The following is a 6,000-nucleotide window of genomic DNA, read 5'->3' as shown; positions in this document are numbered from 1 at the left end:
GACGCAGTCAGACAGACTCCCGCAAGCGCCCGACCGGGATCCACCCGGCATGTCCACCAGGGGGTGATTCTCTGCCCCTCTGGAGCGCCGCTCTGTTGCATCCAGAGCCATTCTAGCACCTGAGGCAGAGGCCGAGGAGCCATCTCCAGCGCTCGGGCCATCTTTGCTCCAGTGGAGCCTCGGCTGCGGGAGGGAAAGAGAGAGACAGAGAGGAAGGAGAAGGGGAGGGGTGGAGAAGCAGATGGGCGCTTCTCCTGTGTGCCCTGGCCAGGAATCGAACCTGGGACTCCCGCACGCCAGGCTGACGCTCTACCGCTGAGCCAACCGGCCAGGGCCTAATTTTTAAATTGAATATTTGAATTTTGATATTTTGATACACATTCAGATAGGTGTGTGTTTATATGTAGTTTTTTGGGTTTTTTTTAGATTTTATTTATTCATTTTAGAGAGAAGAGAGAGTGAGTGAGAGAGAAAGAGCAAGAAGGGGGAGGAGCAGGAAGCATCAACTTGACTGGGCAAGCCCAGAGTTTTGAACTGGCGACCTCAGTCTTCCAAACTGACAACCTTAGGGTTCCAGGTCAACACTTTATCCACTGCACCACCACAGATCAGGTGTGTGTTTATATCTTATGGTGGTTTTATTTTGCATTTTCTTATGACTAATTATATTGATCATATTTTCAACTGCTTATTAGCCATCTGTATATTCCCTTCAGTAAAATGTTTATTTTTGTCTTTTGTATGGCATTATTTTTTCCTTCTTTTTCTACCCAATAGTTTGTCTAAAATATTCAAGAGCCTTCTACAGTCTTTACTCTTATAAACACTTTAATAGCAGAGGTATGATGAATAAGGAAATTTACTAGGTTGCAGCATCTTCTGTAGCTATCCACCTAATACTAAATGAATTCCAATTAGTATCTACCTGCCTGAACTTGGGGGATTTGAAGAAGTGTTTTCCACAATGTTTTGGGGAACTATGATAGGAAAGTGATGAAAATGAAGTTTCTACTAACTCCAAAAGTGCACATTAGCATATAGCAACAAAACTTCAATTTGTTCCTGTACAAATATCCTTATGCCAGTCTTCAGTCTTCCTTGAGAGACTCCAGAGACTCACAGTTAAGTAAACAAATAAGAAATCCAAGGCTTACATGCATTTACTCATTGAGATATAAAAGACACCTGCAAGATTGTTCCTGGGCAGTTCCCCAAGATGTTATTACAGTATCAGTACCAAGACTGTTATAGCTATAGCAGTTATTTTATTAAACAGTGGCTGGGCATCAGGCCTTGTGCAGAAATATATTAAGACAAAGTATTATCATTTATGCAGTTGGAAACAGGTAAATTTATTTATTTTTTGTTTGTTTATTTATTCCACTTATTTATTAGTGAGAGAGACAGAGACAGAGGGAGGAACAGATAGGGACAGACAGACAAGAAGGGAGAGAGATAAGCATCAATTCTTCCTTGCGGCACCTTAGTTGTTCATTGATTGTTTTCTTATATGTGCCTTGGCCTGGGAGGGGGGAGGGCTCCAGCAGAGCGAGTGGCCCCTTGCTCAAGCCAGTGACTTAGGCTCAAGCCAGCAACCGTGGGGTCATGTCTATGATCCCACACTCAAGCCAGCGACCCCTTTGCTCAAGCTGGTGAGCCTGTGCTCAAGCTGGCGACCTTAGGGTTTCAAACCTGGGACCTCTATGTCCAAGTCCAACACTCTATCCACTGCGCCACCACCTGTTCAAGCAACAGGTAAATTTATATGCTTGAATGTTCTTACAATCGAGGACTAAAGTGCCATTATTTGGGTGAGGTTGGTGAGGTATCTGGCTATGTTTTGTTAGGTAGTAGTTAATGACTAGCCTCCAGACTATCTCTTCCTCAGAAGGCAATAAAGGAAGCCCAAAGTCTAAAACATCATTTCTTCTAGGGGGTCTTTTCCCCCATTAGAAGCTCCAACTACCTCCTAGGATCTTCAGAACTAGACCTAGGGAATGGGTGTGAAGAAATAACCTCTCTTCCCTTTCCAGTTTATATTTTATGTTATGTAATCAGATAAAATAATGTATGTAAAGTGATTAGTATTGAAGCCTGACACACAGTGAGACTCAGATTGAGTTCTCTCCATGACTTCTGTTTGAATGAAAGCTGTTTAATTGTATTACGGACCTTCAATGTGCTACTGTAATTGCCCAAGTGGTGACTTCAGGCACAGAGGAATAAAAAAGAGTTATTTGGTACAAGAGCACAAGCAATAGTGATTAAAAGAATATCGAAAGAGAAAAACTTGAGAACAGAAAATTTTTTTTAGAGATTCTTAGCATAATAGAACTAGGGGAGAGAGCACACTTCTGTAATTTTCAAACTTGATAGTAGGCTTGTTCAACCTTGTAGACTGTAAGGCAATCAGATATAGCCTCTCTAACTTGGTGACATTTGAGCAAATACTTGAAGGGGAACAGGAGACAAGTGGAGAGGGGGCAAGAATTCTAAACACAGTGAATAGTCACTTTAAAGCCCTGAGGTGAGAATATACTTGGTTTACTGAGAAACAGGAAAAAGGCCAGTTTGGCTAGAACAGAGGGAACAAGTAGGAGAGTGAGAAGAGATTAGAGAAGTATTATAAATCAAATCCACTAGGGCAGTGGTTTTCCATCTTGGCTGCACATCAGAATTACCTGGGTAGCATTAAAAATATTTCCAAAGTCCAGATCCCATGATCAGAGAATGATTCTCCTTAAGTTGTGGAGAGACAGAGGAATATGATTTTTTTTCTATATTTATTCCCCAGTTGATTTAATGTGCATCTTGTTTGAGAAGTGCTGAGGAAGGGCCTTGCAGAGAATGACACAAAGAGACACTCACTGCCAGGACTTTGAAACTACAAATGTCTCTCTCAAGGCTAGTTTGGGGCACAAATGTTAAATTGATGAAGTATGTCATTGGCCCCAGTTCTGTGCTGTTGTCACCTTTAATGTGGTCCTTTTGCCGTCTGGTAGGCCCTCAAACTTCCATTGGCATCCTCCTTATTGGAATAAGTCTTTGGGAAAGGAGTTGATAGGCCAACAATGGGCTCTCTATAGTAAATGAGAATACAAAATTATCCTTTCCTCTTCTACCTCTCACCTGCCCAATAATCTTCACACAACCCCTACTAACCCTAATTATGATATCCAAAGATGTTATTTATGCAGTGCAGTCATTTGTTTTATGATAAATTTGTAAATTACCCTGGGTAGTCAAAGATTTCATTCCCATGGAAATAGACTCAGAAAAAATGGTTGTCTCTCCATTTCCAAAACACCTTCCTCAATGGAGACTCACAGCTGGCTTTGGGAAAGTAATTCTTTTTTTTCTTTTTTCTTTTTTTGAGAAAATTAAATTTAACAGGGTGACATTGGTCAGCAGAAAAGTAATTCTCAGTATCTCAGATTCATGCTTCTTACTACAATTATTTTCTCAGACACAAAGAACTTTATACTTAGAAGAAACCTTTGAGAGTGCCTTGCTCTACTTGATTTTACACTGAGTAGGGAAATTGAGGCCCAGACAAAGAAAATGATGTTATCAAAGTCATATTATCATTTAGTAACACAGCCAAGACTTCAATTCAATTCCCCAGATTCCCACTCCAAGGTTTTTACCATGCAGAAATATCCCTTTAGAGCAGCAGTTCTCAACCTGTGGGTAGCGACCCCGGCGGGGGTCGACCGACCAAAGCACAGAGCCATTTGGAAAATACATATTTATTATACAATACATTTTTAAATAAAATATGACTATGATAAATATTTATTCATTTTCTATGACTGTTGTAACTAATTACAACAGTTAGTAACTTAAAACAACCCAAATTTATTATCTTACCGTCCTGGAGGTTAGAAGTCCAAAATTAGTTTCCTGGGGGAAAAATCAGGGTATTGACAGAACTGTTCTTTGTGAAGGCTTTGGGGGAGAATTTGTTCTTTGCATATTCTAGCTTCTAGTGGCAGTCGGCATTCCCTGGTTTGTGGTCTCAGCAGCCCTGTCTTCAGGGCCAATATCTCCAATTCTTTCTCTGCTCCATCTTCATATCACTTTCTTCTTTGTGTGTATAAAATTTCCCTCTGACTCCTTCTTATTATAAGGATAAATATGGTTGCATTTAGGGCTCACTTGGATAATCCAGGATCATCTTATTTTGCCCATTTTTAATTGAATTGTTCGTTTTTTCAGTGTTGAGTTTTATGTTTATTTATTTTTATAAATTTTAGATATTAATTCCTTATCAGAGGTATCAGCGAACATGTTCTCTCATTCAGTGGGTTCTCTTTTCTTTTAAAAATTTTTATTGAATTTATTAGGGTGACAATACTCAAGATGATTATACAGGTTTCAGGTGCCCAATTCTACAACACATCTGTACACCGTGTTGTGTGTTCACCCTCACAAGTCAAGTCTTTGTCCATCACCATTTATTCCCTGCCCTCATCAGCCTACTGCCCTCCTGGCAATCACCATATTGTTTTCCGTGTCCATAAGGGTTTTTTATATTTTTTACCTTTTTTGCTCTATCCCTCCACCTCCCTCACACAGCCTTCATACTTCCACAGCTGTTAGCCTGCTCTCTATGGATGAGTCTGTCTCAATTTGGCTTGTCAGTTCATTTTGTTAATTAGATTCCACATATGAGTGATATCATATGGTACTTGTCTTTCTCTGATTGCCTTATTTCACTTTGGATGCTGATCTCCAGGTCAATCCTTGCTGTCACAACAAGGTAACATTTCCTTCTTTTAACGGCTGAGTAGTATTTCATTGTGTAAGTGCATCATAGCTTTTTTATCCTCTCATCTAATGAGCACTTGGGCAGTTTCCACATCTTGGCTATGGTAAATAACGCTGCAATGAACACAGAGGTGCATATATTCTTCTGAGTGAGTGTTTTGGGATTCTTAGGATATATTCCCAGAAGTGGGATCACTGGGTTATAAGGCAATTTAAATTTTAAGTTATTGAAATAAGTTTGATTGTCAAGATATCTCTATTTAAAAACGTAAGTGTGTTCATTAAGTCCTTCTGGAAAATTCTAATCAGTCCCTCCTGCTACCAAACTAAAACTTAAATGCAGGTTATCCCAGCCAGGCAGTATGATCTCGAGTAGGCACCACTCTCTTAGTGCACAACTGGCAGAGGCCCCTGGCACAGAATATTGGGCCGCTTTAAAAAAAGAGAGAGGGGGGGAAAATAAAAATACATGTTAACCATATTTTAAAATAAATAAATAATATTATGTACTATTTTTTTAAAAAGAGTTAGCTTTTTATTTATTTATTTATTTTAAATTTATTTTTAGATTTTATTTATTCATTTTAGAGAGAAGACACACACAGAGAGAGAGAGAGAGAGAGAGAGAGAGAGAGAGAGAGAGAGAAAGGGGGAGGAGCAGAAAGCATCAATTCCCATATGTGCCTTGACTAGGCAAGCCCGGGGTTTTGAACCCGCCCAGGTCGACGCTTTACCCATTGCGTTACCACAGGTCAGGCTAATATTATGTACTATTAAAATTGCACATATGAAACCAAACTCCGTGTCATTAGAAAAAAAGTGTAAAGTTGGGGTTTTGCAGGGCACTTCAAAAGTCCGGGTCCAGGGTGCATGCCCAGTGCGCCCGCTGTTAAATCCGCCTCTGACAACTGCTGAGCGCTTAGGGAAAGCACCATTCAAGGTCCCGTACCCACCAGTCTCTAGCGTTCTTTTTTCTCACCGGCCCCAGATTTGTTTGTGGAAACGTGATTACAGAGCTAATAAAACGGGGGAAGGGAGGGGAGGTTAGAAATGCACACTGAGATTAACATGTGGGAAATCTTCCCTCCTAGAAATGTCACAATCTCTGAGAAACTGCGAGAAGAGCATTGAATGGATCGAGAAAAAAGGTTGTTTACAATTGGTTGTGCCTCCCACTGTGCCCTCCCCTTACCCTGCGAGTCTTTCAGACTTTCTCGGGGCGCGAAGCGT

This window comes from Saccopteryx bilineata, chromosome X (genome assembly GCF_036850765.1).
Source record: "Saccopteryx bilineata isolate mSacBil1 chromosome X, mSacBil1_pri_phased_curated, whole genome shotgun sequence".
Taxonomy (NCBI): Eukaryota; Metazoa; Chordata; class Mammalia; order Chiroptera; family Emballonuridae; genus Saccopteryx; species Saccopteryx bilineata.
Note: the sequence above shows the minus strand (reverse complement) of the source record.